General features: G+C 33.6%; 3 long non-coding RNA genes across 3 annotated transcripts; 2 read left to right on the forward strand and 1 right to left on the reverse strand.

Moving 5' to 3' along the window:
- Positions 1-3,668: 3,668 nt before the first annotated feature.
- On the forward strand, positions 3,669-6,530 carry LOC125223061 (uncharacterized). Its single transcript, XR_007176659.2, has 4 exons — positions 3,669-4,141; positions 5,756-5,800; positions 5,904-6,184; positions 6,327-6,530. It is a non-coding gene; the product is annotated as an uncharacterized LOC125223061 (long non-coding RNA).
- LOC148934122 (uncharacterized) lies at positions 3,745-5,252 on the reverse strand. The gene is made up of 2 exons (XR_016135599.1): positions 4,608-5,252; positions 3,745-4,498 (listed from the first exon to the last, which is right to left on the reverse strand). It is a non-coding gene; the product is annotated as an uncharacterized LOC148934122 (long non-coding RNA).
- Positions 6,531-12,924: 6,394 nt separating the features above from the next.
- On the forward strand, positions 12,925-13,647 carry LOC125223062 (uncharacterized). Its single transcript, XR_007176661.2, has 2 exons — positions 12,925-13,319; positions 13,462-13,647. It is a non-coding gene; the product is annotated as an uncharacterized LOC125223062 (long non-coding RNA).
- Positions 13,648-15,949: the final 2,302 nt, after the last annotated feature.

Here is a 15,949-nt window from a genome sequence, read left to right on the forward strand (position 1 = left end):
TGATATGTTATTTAAAGCAAGTATAGAGGCAGTCACTCCCACGTAGGAAGTTGTGGTCGTGACACTAGTAATGTTAATTAGTAACACATTAAGTAATTTAATATATAATCCATAAAACTATAGAATAATATACTCCATATATACACTATTTTCTCAATTTTGAAATGAAAGATTACATAGTAAATTGTAAGGTTGACAACGTTTTGTAGGGATAAATTTTAGGAATACTTTCCTTTTATATTTATTTAATTATATATTTTTTAATCACGTAATTAGCTAATTAATTTTATAGTACTACTTAATTATTAATACTATTAAGTAATACAAAAGATCAGTTGAAGATAAACATTAACTATTGAAGATAAACATTAAGATTATAGAGACATAAAAATAAACTGTAAAAGATGGAGTAAATATTAAGTTAAAGATAAACATTAACTATTAAAGATAAACATTAAAATTATAGAGACATAAAAATAAACTGTAAAAGATAGAGTAAATATTAAAGTTCTTAGTTCTATTCACTACTAATATCAGTATTATACACTTCTTTTTCTTTTCTCTGACACTTGTCACTAATTTTGTTATTGTCTCTGTGACTATATGAAGAAGTGCTACATTGTTGCAACAAATACAAAAAATAGTATTCTGGGATGAATATAAAAAAACAATTGTTGTAGATTACATGCTCGATCGTGATTCAGATTACCACCCGTTTTTACTTATATAATAAATATAAAAAAAAAAATAATCGACAAACATATCATATTGAAATCATATTTAAAATATAGTTGATTAAATCATTCGATTATATTGTTTTTCTAATTTTAAAAATTCAAGGTTACTAATTTAATTTAAATTTCTAATTAAAAATTCATGGCTCAACGAACAAAGTCAATACTCGTTGATAAATATAAAATAATGATTATAAGAGTACATATTTAAACATATTTTATACTATTGCCAATTATATTATAAGAACAAAATCAATACTCTATTCTTGGGATAATTTTGATATACTAAAAATCATATCTGAAATATGATCGATTAATCTATCATTTAGATTTTTTATTTTAAAAATCAAATGAGAGAAATTTAATTTCAAATTTTAAAGCTCATGATTACCCTAATGGAACCAAAATCCATATATAATTATAAAAAATAATGACTATGTTTATAATAAAATAAAGAGTTCTATTAATGATCATGGTCATACTAATAATAACTATAAGTTACAATAAAATAAATAGTGCTATTAAACTTTAGGGAAATTAGAAGTTAATATCAAATAATTTGATTTGGGCTTATTAAAGGTTAGAATAAATAAATAGATGAAAGCCATAATTTAAGGATCTTATTGAAGCCTATTACAACTATACCATGAAATATAGGTAATCAATTGTTGGTTTAGTTACTGATATTTTAAATAATCTATTAAATAATAGTCTGATATATTGAATAATTACTAAAAATTAGTATTTTCTTATGATGGATGGTAAAAAGAAAATATAATTTTTGAAAATGCGAGAAACACATGTTCTTAACTCATCTATTTAATATTTTAAATCTATATAGTTAATATTTTTATATTTCATATAGAATATTACGTAGAAAAAAGTATATTGCACAATGTTGTTAAATTGTAAACTATGTTACTAAGTTGGTACTACAACCTAGCCCTATGGATTACTAAACCCTTTGGAGATGGATTTAACTTCGCTCACTTAGCGAACACTATTTTATTGAGTCTATACTATGTTAGAGTTTGTATACTAGAAATCACGTTTCGAGTGATTGAATACTGTAAAACTCTTATTTTATTTATTGGATTTTATTTTCCAATAAATAAAACAGATTATTTTTGTCATAATGTTGTTATGTTTTACATTTAATGGATGTTAATGCATGTTTAAGTGTATAAGTTAACTTAACAAAGTCTATGTCTTTGTTTTAGTAGACCGGTTGTGGGCGTCGTCCACTTTAAGGTAATACGGTCAGTTCTAAAACAAAGAAAAAGATGAATTTCACAACCTAGATGGAATTTGACTATCCATCGAGAAAGGTTGCAATGTCAGTCCGCATATTTCTAAGCCTTACTGAAATAAGATGATATTGGTGTGGTATAGCACTGAACGGATCTAACAGCGAGACTTGCCTTAGGCTATCTACTGAAAGGCGAGGTCTTGATAAATATTTGTTTCTTAATCAATGTAGGTTAGCATTGAGCATACGGTATTGATTATGCACTACTTTGACTTATCAAATGGTGCGGGTTTTCGTAACCCAATGATCCTGATATATTGGGTAGTGGTGATCGATATCTAGCGGTGCTAGGATTGCTATTATATTGAATCGTGCGCGAGCTGAGTCTCGCTTGATAATGTCCTCAAGAGGAGCGCGAAACAAGGTTTTATTATTCGGAACCTAGCTAGTTGGAGTGCGATTACTCTATGAATAATAAATAAGCGTTTCATGCTAAGTCCACTCTTGGAATTAATAAGAAGTTAATTAATTAAGTCAATAGCAGACATTAATTAATTAATGGACATTTTAATCTTAAGCACGGGAAATGAAAGTTAAACGGAAACCCGGATTACTTGTAATTTCGGATTTGGATGGGGAGAGTTCAATATTACTTCTGTAGTGGCTGCTCGTAATATTCCAATTATAACTTATATTAAATTGTGGGTTCAATTTAATTAGTAAAAAGTAAATTGGATGAGCCCATATCCAAAACCTTCCATAGATCCCTGTCTGGGCCCAAAAGGAACTTAATATAAATAGGAGAATAAAGGAGACAGAAATAACACAATTTTATTTACTAAAAATTTTCGAAAATTTCAGCTGTCACAAGCTGTAGGAATTTTCGAATTCCTCTCCTATTCCAAAAAGGATTTCTTCTGTCTTCTTTATTTAAGTCCTAGTATTCTAGTAAGATCAGCCCACACTGATACTGGGATACAGTTCGGGAACCAGAGAGAAGATTTGTGGTTTAGTACTCAAAGCATCACGTGGAGAAGAAGCTAGCCATCTTCAATTCTTTGGAGAATTAATTAGGTATTTTTCTGCTCCGTAGAAAAGCATGTTTTAGGTTTCAATATTCTTAAAGCATGATTGATTCAAGTTATGAGCATGAGACATGTGATAATTACGCGAATAGCTTTTGTCTAAATAATCTGCTGAATAGATCTGATTATTATGTGATTAATTTATGCGCCCGCTTCCGCTGCCGGTTCCAACATACTATACCCTAACCCCATGTACTACTAATCCCTTGGAGTGTTGGATTTACACTTCAGCCCCGGCGCGATACGCAACTGACGATATTTTTACTAATCAAATAAGTACATAATCATGTATTATTGATACATGTGAACTTTAAGAATCGAATCGTTATACGCTCCATCCGTCTAATGAAATATTGTCCATATATTCAATCCCAGCGCGATGCACTATTTTTGTAACATCCCGAACTTTCGAACCTTGTTATTATTATTATTAGCTTAACGATAAATAATAAGTGATCGTTGTAGTATTCGAAACCTACCCTTTATGATTAGAATAATCGATCTTGGAACTATAAATAATATTTGCTTCGTTCTCAAATGAACATTTCAAGTACTACTAAAAGATTAAATCTAAAATAAAAGTTAGCAGTGTTCAACACATCCATCGAAATTCCAATAAAGTCCTATGATATAAATTTATCAAATCCTAATCTATTAGGAAATAGAAGAAATAGAATTAAAGAAAATTGACAGACCACTAAACCAAGGCATGAGTTTATAAATTCATGAACATACATCTCTAATAAAATAAAATGTAAGAAAATTTACGTGTAAATATTGTTGGGCCTATAAACTATTTTTTGTCAGCCCATATCTTTTCTTAAGATTTTTGCTAATGATTAAATTTGGGCCTTGTAGCCCAATAACCCTCACAGATAAGCTCCAGCTATCCCTCTATAATCTCTCCACGTCTTCTTCAGCAATCTTCCACGTGTTCCTCTCTCTTTCACGCATCATCCTACAAGAAATAGAAAACATAATTTACTACACATACCCATCGAGTAAGAATACAGAGAGTTTAGTGAGAATTTAGAGGTATCAATCCTGTGTCAAACGCAAACACACAATCTCAGGTAAATTACATCCCCACTTTTATAATTCAAACATAGTTTCCATGCATGGTAAACCCCAAGCTTTCCTTCCATATATGTACAACCATATGCATATATAATTTGGAAATAAAATTTGCCACAACAAGTTTAACAGCATATTGTATTTCACCAGTAAGTCTTCTATATAGCAAGACATATACTCATAATTCACCAAATTCCGTAAATAGAAATATGTAGAATCCTACAGCCTTAATAACTAGAAAAAAATGAGAAAAACTTATCTCAAGAGCATGAATCTGCCGGATTCCGGCAGCAAGCTCCGCAACCCGTCGCTAACGATGACAGCCCAGCACCCCAAATCCATCACTGATTTCACCCCTTTACAAATCCACAAGTTTGAAACAACAAAGCTTTTAAAAAAAAATCAAAGGTTAAATCTTTAGAGAATAAGAATAAGGGGGAAGAAAGTTAAAAATCTAAGCTTTACCTATCGGAGAATGGCGGGGTGACGGTAGTGGTGTCGGGAGAGAGAGAGAGAGTGCAGTGGCGGAGGGCTCGCCGGCTGTCCGGAGACGGCCGGACTGCTGGAGGAAAGGCGGCGGCGGCTGATGGGGTGCATGGCGGCGGAACCCGAGAGAGAAATAGACGGAGGGCCACGACGGCGAACCACCCCGCGCACAGCAGCGCAGTGGTGGCAAGAGCAGGGCCGACAGAGGAGGGCAGTAGGGCGTCGATTCTGATGGAGTGAGGAGTCAGGCGACGGAATTTAGGGATTTGTCTCTAATTTTGGGGGAAATGGAAATAAGAAAGAGGGGGAGGGGAATACCGATTGTGGAAGAAGGCTATAGTTCAAAATGGGCCTCTCCCTAATTAATCATGGAGGAAGAAATTGGGCCTCCTTGGGTTCACTAATTTTAAAGTGGGGATAGAAGGTGGGTGAAAGACGTAATCTTTGGACTAAAAGTAAAATACTCCCTCCGTCCCAAAGAAGTTGGCATACTTTGAAAATGGCACGGGATTTTAGGAGGTTTTGTTTTGTGTGTTAAATGGAGAGAGAAAATATAATTTTTATATTCATGTGAGAGAGAACTTTTTCCAAAAAGGGAAATGTGACATCTTTTGCGGGACAAACTAAAAAGGAAAGTGTGCCAACTTCTCTGGGACGGAGGGAGTAGTTCTTTGGGCATAAAATAAAGGGAAGTCTTGGCCCAATTTTGAAATCTGAAATTATTAGGGGCGATTTAATATTATATCTTAGCCTAAGTTTTAAATTAAGCTTCAATGAGTATTTTTACATATGGTTTCTTCTGATAGTGTAGCTAAGCTAAAATAATTGATCTTGGGTTTTGTTAGAGCTTTGGGAGCAAAATTCATATTAAAGTACGGAGTTCCAATTTATTCGAAGCTAAGAATATTGAAAGAAGAAGTATTAAATAGTATGCGAGTTTTAGAAATTTCTTAAAGAATAGAGAAAAAAAAATAAAAAATGAATGCATGCATTGTTTTAAGTGTAATGATTCCTTAAAGATAAGTGAAATAAGAAAAGAGAATTAATTAGGAGGCTTGCATTCCTATTAAAGTTAAGAATTTCTTGAAGTCTGATTTGCATATTATATTGTGATTTTTTTCAAAAAGGTTATCTCCGCAAGTAGGGTCGGAGCGAGAAATTAAACGAACAAGGTGAACTTTTCTATCCTACATGTGGATAAAAATGTGAACTTATGTTGTTATTTAAGCAAATGATATTGTCTTGCCATAAATGATTTGTTTTATGTGTATGAAGCCTATCTGTTTGGTTGGAACGTAAGAATCGAATTCGGGTCCGAGTGAGGGTGGTGTCCCTACTCGGATTAGTGTACACAGGTGACCATTGGAAGGTGGCCACCTTCCACGGCACAAAGATGATATAGTGGAGGCCGTTGGGAGGTGGCCACCTCCCCGGCTGGAGAAAGATGTAGGTGACCGTGGGAGAGCACCATCTCCACGGCACTTGGTGTTCAGATATGGCAGAAGTACTTAAAGAACTTAGACTGATCAGTCGAACTTTAGCTCACAAAGAATTTAGTAAGCTCGGGCCTTTTAAGAGTAAACCCTCGAGTGTTATTGTGATGGCATGACAATATTTTCATTTTATGTATGTATATTTCGGCAATGTGTTCACTGAGTATTTTTATACTCAGCCCTGCATATATTTCTAAATGTGCAGGTTGAGCAGTGACGGTGGAGAATGCTGAGCAGAGTTATGAGTTTCCTTTTATTTTAAGTAGTGGCTCTCGGCGGTGCATGTCTCCATACATGTGACCGTGTTCATTCCGCTGTATAGCATCAACTGTTCTTCCATACTCTGATAAATATCTATTGATGAATAAGATTTTACATTTTGATAAGTAAGATTTCCATTCAAATTTCAGTGATTAAGAGTTAATTTGAGGGTGTTTTCATTTATTTCTGAGTGAGTATTCGATCACTATTATCCCCTTTCTATTCCCCTCTTCTTATTCCCCACCTAGTCACGGTTTCCCAACTTTGCTAGCCTTAGTAGAGTGCGGTCGTGACAGAGTGGTATCAGAGTCGTTTCTTTCATGCTCTGAACCAAAGAGTCTCTTTTCGGTTACTAGTCTAGACTTGTTCAACTAGACTATCTACTTAGTAAACGAACTCTCAGCATTCCCACCAATCCTGCTCATCGAGGGAAAAGGTAATTTGTCCTTTCTTTTAAAAGCGAGGTAGAGATGTTCAAAAAGTTGGAAAGGAAAAACTTTATGGACCGACGGTCAAATGAACGGGTCCTGTATGAAAATATGAGATTTTAGAAAAAGAGCAAATGTGTTTTATGAGGCAGTTGTTTCGAGTGAATGAATGTGAAAAAAAAAAAAGAATGAGAATTTAGAGAAAGATAAGTTTTATCGAGTAGAGACTCAGAAGAAAGAGTTGAAAGTGTAAGTTTTAAAAAAAAGAGTAATTTGTTACATTCAAGAAAGAGTTTGGAAATTTTGATAAAGGAGATGATATTTCTTTATCGAGTAAAGGTTTTGAGGAAATAGTTGATGTGTTTTTATTGAGTAAAGATTTTAAATGATGAAGGGAAGAAGTTACATTTTCTTTTAAGTAGATGCAGTGAATGGTGCAAATAGAAAGTATACATACCTTTGCAAATTATTAAAAAAAAACGGGGAATATTTTCTCGATTAAGAAAAGAAAGGATTTTTGAAAGAATATATCTTTTCGAGTATTTTGAAAGAATATATCTTTTCGAGTAAATTCACGAATCACATTGCATGTAAGGGAAGATTTGAAATTTCCAATAGCTTAGAATTTTAAGTTATGTGTTCCTCCTAAGAACATAGTATAGATTTGAACATAGAAGAACAATTACTAATATTTCTCGCTTTCCCGAGCGATGATAAGGAACGTACGCGATAAAAGAAAGTTTGTCACGAGAAAAAAACGTTTGAGTTGCGAACGAAGGATATTGCCAGAAAATTTCAGGAATTAGATACCCATCTCCTATGTCCAAACAAAAGTGAACAATCTGGGTTACCACCACCCTTGGTGACAATCCAGTCATAACAAAAGATATTAGACTCGTTGTATCCGTACATGGCAGAAGAATATAATTTCAACATAGTAAAAAGAATTTAGAATTGTGCAAAAAAAAAAAGTAAAAGTAAAAGGCAACGAGAATGACTGTTATGAATTGTCGAGAACACTACGAAGCTGTAATTTTCATCTATAATCGTCAGATATAGTTGTGAAACGAACTAGTTCCCAAGATTTTCTTTATCATGCTCAAAAGAAGCAAAAGATGATGAACGCCATTATTGATTACGAGAATGATTTTAGCCAACAGTTTTTACTTTCACCCAGCAAAGCGGTGGTTTGTACTTCTTTCCATATAGTGCCACGTATAGTGCCGTATAAATGGTCGTCTGATAATTATTATTGTATGCAAAAAAAAAAAAAAAAAATCTCAAGGGCAAGATAGATTCTCAATTATCTCATCTATCATATACGATTGCTCTTAGCAAGCTTCCCGGGTTGAAGTGTTCCTTCTAATTGTTTGTATGTTTCTAAGTGAAATGTTATGTTTAAATTTAGTTTAGTGTCTAGTTCCTTCTGAAAGCTTTACAAAGTCTCGATGTGATCCTCGGTTCTCAATTCGATGTGATGATAGGCGATTACCCAAATAATAACCATTCTTCATTTGATTTTGGGCCAACATATCACAAAGTCCTTTGTTATACCTTTTCCATGTGTGCGGGGATGTTTATTTTTGTAATACCCACCAGATTTCTCTTTCATATTATTGGTACATCTTGGTGCTTTCGTGGTGGGTGGTGTAAGAAGTATAGTAAGCCTCAGTCATGATTCTGTTCCAGGCCCGTCCTGTCCAGCACACATAATTTTATTTCAAGGCAAGTGTTATCTGCTTCAATCCTAAAGTCTTTGATCACATGCAAGTACTTTCGTTCAAACTTTTTCCAAGAAATCTCATTGTCTTTGAGCAATTATAATACTTGTTCGTTTGATTATGACCTTGAAATGACTTATTCTTGCAAAGTAATGCACCGCCATTTTCCCCATATCACGGTAAGTTGTGACTCACCTTCAGTTTACATCAAATGAACTTATCCTCATATTTTTAGACATCCTTGATTGACTGTAGTTTTCTCTTGACTCATTTGAGGATTTATTGGCGTGATCTTGTGTCACGATCTTTTAAACCAAAGGTCAGGGCATTTTGCTTGCTTTCAAATTCCCTGGCGACTAATCGTTTCCGACTTTCAAACCTTACCACATTGAAGTTATCATCAATAATATCTAGAACTTTTTTCAGTTTGACTAATTCTTTAGATTCCATTATTAACACTCCTATGAGAATTTTCATTCATTTCATTTTTGCCTCCATCTGGAAAACCCTCACAAATAAGGAATTTCTCAAGATCAGAGAGTATAGCTAATACTTTTGAAACCTAGTATTTCCTTAATTAGGCGACGAGCCCAATCAATTCGCGCGCTTATTGAAAACTTATTGTTGTAAGCTACCCATGAGAGTTGTAAGGAAACCATGTGATCAGACAATCGAAAAGTTAATATTACTATAAAAATGAGTCGTAAAATATTCTGTAACTAAGTATTTCTTGTTACGAGTTGCAAGTGGATAGAATGTTATGTACTAAGAAATACATGATAGAAGAGAAGTTTATAAAGTTCTATTCAGAAAAAAAAAAGTGGTAACATGTTCCTTTTAAGGGACAAAATTCAGAGAAAAGGGAAAATGAGTTTTGAGAAAAGAGTGAGTTTTGAGATTAAGGAGTTATAGTTATTTCTTTCAAGTTGGAGTATTTTGAGTTTTGAACTTAGAAAAATAATTCATTCGCAAAGTGATTTATTACGATGTTGATTATGTTTGTGAAAAGTTTAAAATGTTTGAAAGAACTAAGTCGAAATTTTAGAGCATGAGTCCTATAGAGCGGAGAACTAAGTCGTTTCTCACAGAACATAAAATGCTTTAGGATGCATGCCTCTCTTCAAAACAATATGTGGTTCGACCTCGAATCCCAATAAATTCACTATCGTATCCTAGAATGATATAAAAAAAAATATAAAAAAAATCATTGCCAGTATTGGAATATCGAATTTTCCAAGAACTTAGAATACTTTGAGTTATACAATATGAACTTGAACATAGAAATGCAGTATGCGATGAGAGGAAAAAGTATGCAATAAGAAAGAAATTTAGTCACAAGGAAAACAATTAAGCAAAGGACAAAACAATGTTTCTAGAAAGATGGTAGGGACTAGATGCCATTTTCTACGTCCCAATGGCGTGAATAATCTGGGTTAGCCTTTGTCTTTCATGACAATCTAATCACTCTCAAGGGTCGTACCTTCGATCCAACAAAGTGATATATACATACATAACAAGAGAATTAACTACAATGTAGACAAAAAAAATCAAGTCTTGCAATAATAAGTAAATGGAAACAACAAGTTACAAGGATAAGCGTTATGATGAGCCAAGGGCACTAAAGAGTCGTAATCTCCACATATTGTCATCCGGCATGATCGTAAAGTGAAAGTAGCTTGCGACCAGGTTTCCCATAACTCATTTACCATTCGCTATAAAGAGTTAAACATGGGAGTATCACCATTGTAGTTGACTAGGAAGATGCATCGGAAACACCTATTCAGATTCCCATAAATATCATTTTCTTGCATCCCCTTAATCAAAGTACGTTCTTGTTGAATTAAGATATTAAATGATTTCTATTCCAAAGTAATGTGCTCTTATTTTCCCTCTTCTATGTTAAGGTTGTGAATCACTTTCAGTTTTGAGCTTGTCCCCTCATGTTTTCAGATAACCTTCAGTGACTATGGTCGCTCTTTACTCGTTCTATGAAGAAACAATATTTTGACTCACTGATTTCCTGCCACCAAATTCCTTTGTTCGAAGTCAATTTAATTATGGTCCTTAGACTGATCATGTTTCTTAAGCAATTGTCTTTTCAATGATAATATATTCTTCTAAGATCATTAGTGGACCTTTTGTGCTGTGGTTGATAAGCTCTTCAATTTTAAGAATAATCCCTTCATTCCACTACAATTATTCCAACATGCTTTGAACTCTTCCGCAACTCCAAGTCTAAAGCTAGCAATTTGCTTTACCCCTGAACTAATTTGCTATGTTTATCTTCTCAATTATTCGCTATTAGTTAATTTCCTTGATTTGCTTATAAACCTCGTGAATTCGTTAACGTGACCTCGTATCACGAAGTTGTTGATCAAATCGGCAATTCCTTGCTAATCTTCTTTCTCAAAACCACTTGAGACCGATCATTTTCAGTCTTAGTATATTGGAGCAGCCATCTAATGAGACCTTAAACTTTTAATTTAACCCTTTAAGTTTTCAGACATACCTATTGACAAGCTCTTTATTCCATATAAGTACTCCTATCTTCTGAATTCAAATATGATTATTGTCTCTTGATTTGAGCTTTTCTGCAGTTCCATGTTTTAGGCTGGCCCATTACTTCTCCCCTTGACTAGTTTCCTCTTGTTACTCTCTCTATGAGTTCCCTGGGTTGTTTATAAACTTTGAAAATTTCGTTGACATGATCTTCTATCGCAATACAGTTGAGCAAATGGTAATGGTTTGCTTTTCCTATTCTTTTCGAGTTCATTTGTGACCAACCATCATGGGTCTTATTGTTATCATCTAGGAATATTGAAACTTTTCCTTTTGACTATCCATTGGATTATACTATTGGTAACCTACTGTGGAAATCTACATTCAGTTCATTTATACCCTTACTCTCATAATTTATTTCTTTTGGCAAGCTCCTTCTAGAAGGAGTTTCTGAAGCTCTATAAGTATAGTTAAAACATGTGAAGTTTTTTTTAAGTAGATGTGATGAATCCAACTTAACACAGTCTTTTGTTTCAAGCTACCAGCGAAAGTTTGTGGTGAAATGGACATAGAAGACCAACATTAAAAGGAAAGGATCAACAAGTGTAAAGCCAGAAAAAGTCGTACGGCGAATCATGTCACGCTGATTTGACTTTGAGCATAAGAGACAAAGGAATATCTAGAACTAGCCTTATTTGTTAGCTAAAACCTCGATTTATTGAATAATACAAGATCCTTAAGGAAGTGGGTACAGTGGCATGTCATTTAGCACAACCACTAAGTTTTACGAACATACACGACGTACTCCACGTCTCCCAACTTAGAAGAAACATGTTTGATCCAAAAAAAAAAAACGCGATTTGTCACGAAGAAATTGCTCTGGCACCTGAACTGAGTTACAAAGAAAGGCCGGTGGCAATCCTAGATCGAAAGGCGCAACAACTTTAGAGTAAATCGATTACTATATTGTGGAAACACCATGGGCAGGAGGAAGCAACACGAGAATTGGAAGAGGAAATAAATGAAAAATATACTGAGCTTTTGCCTAGATACATCCTAAATTTCGGGACGAAATTTCTTTTAAGGGGGGTAGAATGTAACATCCCGAACTTTCGAACCTTGTTATTATTATTATTAGCTTAACGATAAATAATAAGTGATCGTTGTAGTATTCGAAACCTACCCTTTATGATTAGAATAATCGATCTTGGAACTATAAATAATATTTGCTTCGTTCTCAAATGAACATTTCAAGTACTACTAAAAGATTAAATCTAAAATAAAAGTTAGCATTGTTCAGCACATCCATCGAAATTCCAATAATAATGTGGATCCATGTATTTTGTGATCCATTTCCCAAGGATTTACCCAATTTGTAGGTGATTGATCTAATATTTTTGTGAAGTAGATTTTCTATTGAATCAATAATGGCAACCCAACAAGAATTTAGGAAACTAAGATGATCAAAACAAGAAGTAACAATGGATAGAGTGGAAATTGTGATACATAGTCATTGATGAGGCAAGCTAAGACACTTACAACATACTAACATGCATCCATGGCTAAATCTTCAAGGGAACCACAAACCTCAAAGCATACCTCTACTTGATCCATGCTTGAACTAGCAATTGATGGAAATCCCATGCTTGAACTAGCAATTGATGGATTCAAGCAACCTAAATCTAGGAATTGGATAGAAACCCTCTCCAAGAGGAAACAAAGCTCTCAAGCATATAATTCAGCAAAAACCTAAAGAAAAGAAATGACATCAAGAGGTATTTATACTATGGGTCCAAAAATAGAAGGTTGGCCCACAAAATCTAAAAATTCGGCATAATCGCCCGGTCGGGCGTTTTTCATATGCCAAAATGCCCGATCCGGGCGTTTTCTCTGTCCCCGGGCGTTTTGCACAGTAAAAAACGCCCGGTCGGGCGTTTTTCCCGAAGCTCCCGGCCTTCTCTGCGCGACTTCCGTAAAACCGCCATAACTCCCTCATTCGGACTCCGATTGGGATGTGCAAGATACCCACGCGAAGCCGTTTCCAAGACGAAGACAATGGTGGCAGTTTCATAGCTTTCGGATTAGTGTACACAGGTGACCGGGTGGCCACCTTCCACGGCACAAAGATGATATAGTGGAGGTCGTTGGGAGGTGGCCACCTCCCCGGCTGGAGAAAGATATAGGTGACCGTGGGAGAGCACCATCTCCACGGCACTTGGTGTTCAGATATGGCAGAAGTACTTAAAGAACTTAGACTGATCAGTCGAACTTTAGCTCACAAAGAATTTAGTAAGCTCGGGCCTTTTAAGAGTAAACCCTCGAGTGTTACTGTGATGGCATGACAATATTTTCATTTTATGTATGTATATTTCGGCAATGTGTTCACTGAGTATTTTTATACTCAGCCCTGCATATATTTCTAAATTTGCAGGTTGAGCAGTGACGGTGGAGAATGCTAAGCAGAGTTATGAGTTTCCTTTTATTTTAAGTAGTGCTCTCGGCGGTGCATGTCTCCATACATGTGACCGTGTTCATTCCGCTGTATAGCATCAACTGTTCTTCCATACTCTGATAAATATCTATTGATGAATAAGATTTTACATTTTGATAAGTAAAATTTCCATTCAAATTTAAGTGATTAAGAGTTAATTTGAGGGTGTTTCCATTTATTTCTGAGTGAGTATTCGATCACTATTATCTCCTTTCTATTCCCCTCTTCTTATTCCCCACCTAGTCACGGTTTCCCAACTTTGCTATTCTTAGTAGAGTGCGGTCGTGACAATTTTATTAATTGAATAAGTATATAATTAAGTATTGTTAATAATGTTAAATTTTGATATCACTATATAGTATTAAGATTGATTTTTATTCCACAAAAATAAACAATTAATGATTTAAATGAAGAGAGAAAAAGAGTTCGATATTTTAATTGGAATGAGAAACGTGGATAAGTGTATTAATTGAAGAAGAAAAGTTTTAAAAAAAGAGAAAATTGTCATTTTATTTGGGACAAACTAAAAGGAAAATGTGTCATCTTAAGTGTGTGATAAAATTTACTAAAACTAATACTCCTACATGGCCATAATTAAAATTTTACTAAAACTAATACCTTCAATTTACTAAAAATAATATTCCTACGCGGCTATAATTAAAATTTACTAAAACTAATGCCTTCAATTTACTAAAACTAATATTCCTACACGGCCATAAACTAAATTTTAAATTATCATTTATTAATTCGAAGTAGGGTTTACTTAATCCTAATTATTTTTGGTCCAAAACATATTAACTTAGCCCAAATTCACTTTTAGGGTCCAACGACATTTTTCAATCCTTCTCAATAGCACTTTTCAATTCCTCCCAGCGGCTCCTCTCTTTCTTAGTTATTTCTACCTCTTTCACGCCACAAATTTTACTCCAGATTTCTTGAATCTGGTTTGTTTGCTAAGAATATGGAATGCGTATAATGTGGAACAAACAAAATATGGAATGTGTATGATGTGGAATTTTACTCCAGATTACAAAAAATAAAAGAATATGAAATGCATATGATGTGTCTGATATAATTTGAAATTTCATATAATGTTATTATAAAAATTAATAAAAATAAATATATAATGGTGTGGTTGGATATTCACTTATAAATTAAAAAAAAATGTATAGTTGAGTGGTTAAATATTGAGCATATCTTAAAATATTATAATTTATTATTTTGGGTTCTCTTATATATATATCATACAAAAAGTAAATTGTCCATTGTACAAAATAAAATTACGTCATCCAATTATTTTCACAGTATTGAACAATTCCTAAAATCATGGAATATGATCTTATTTTTTGGAAACAAAGTAATACGTATACATCTTGATATATTGATGATGAAAACAAAATAGTGCATATTTCATGGTATTATTAATGTTAGAATAAAATAGTCTCAATCTAAAAAATAGTTGTCATAGGCTATCCACAAAACTTGCAATAATATAAGAATAATTGATTTGATTTGATTTTCCTAATTTGTTTTCATCATTGTCTCTTCCGTAAATGAGTACTCCTAATTGGTGCATAAATAAGTACTCCTAATTGAATGGAATATTTAATTTGATTTTTCCAATTTGAAATTTTCTTTAGACCAAGTCAAAGCCCAAGCCCAAATCCTGGACTCAAAACCCTAACATCACTTATAAATTGTGCTCCCTCCGTCCCAAGGTATTAGACCAACTTTCCTTTTTAGGATGTCCCAACATATTAGACTCGTTTCCTTTTTTAGTAAAAAGCATTTATCTTATTTTATTCTCCACCTACTTTTTTCTCTCTTATCTCTCCTACTTTTTCCCTCTCTCATACTTTACTCTCTCCACTTTAACTATTTAAATATCAATTCCTTAAATCATGTGCCCAAAAGAAGTGAGTCTAATACTCCGGGACGGAGGGAGTAACTCATTCCATTCTTCCGTCTCCTCAAATCTACCTCACCAGTCCAACGGCTCTATTTACATTATTTAATTGTATTAACTATTGGTTCAAACATACAACTGCAATTTAAACTTTTTCACTAATAAAAGGAAAAATTGAATTACCAATTTATAATATTGGAATAGGAATAGCTATTATAGCCTCTTAGGTGTGAATTGGGAATAGGAAAATGCATTGAAAATAAAGAAAACTTTTTGGAATATGCATCATATGGATATTCAAATTGATTGAAAAATGTACTAATCAAATTATAAAATAATTTTTTATTAGATGTATTTTCCAATGAAGTTATGCTAAATGGTCATACTGTGGCCAGCTACACAAATAAATATATCAAATTGTTTGTTTGATTTAATTATCGGAAATTAGCCATATTCTTGGCAATTTGTTTATAGCAAATTTGCTATAATCTTGATAATAATTATAACAAATTTGTTTAATTA

Source organism: Salvia hispanica, chromosome 1 (assembly GCF_029641045.1).
Source record: "Salvia hispanica isolate PSC_SH4W2 chromosome 1, Shi_PSC_v1, whole genome shotgun sequence".
NCBI lineage: Eukaryota > Viridiplantae > Streptophyta > Magnoliopsida > Lamiales > Lamiaceae > Salvia > Salvia hispanica.